Source organism: Cicer arietinum, chromosome 7 (assembly GCF_000331145.2).
Source record: "Cicer arietinum cultivar CDC Frontier isolate Library 1 chromosome 7, Cicar.CDCFrontier_v2.0, whole genome shotgun sequence".
Lineage (NCBI taxonomy): Eukaryota > Viridiplantae > Streptophyta > Magnoliopsida > Fabales > Fabaceae > Cicer > Cicer arietinum.
Genome location: NC_021166.2, coordinates 52,350,649 through 52,350,882, shown reverse-complemented (window position 1 = coordinate 52,350,882; position 234 = coordinate 52,350,649).

Below are 234 nucleotides of genomic sequence, written 5' to 3'. Positions count from 1 at the left end.
GTGTAGGGACATTCTCCATCCATATTAAGAGTCAGCTTAAGTACTTTAAACCTTCCAAGTCATGAGTAAAATTACACATATTGAACAGAAAACAAAGAGGCATTGATCCAATTTTGATATCCTAGCATTTAACCCTAAAAGGTTCTTCCTGTCGTGGTAAAAGAGAGGGAAAGGTGGGATTCCACAATATTTACTCCGGTTATAAATAATTTTTTTTATTATTATTTTGTGTGC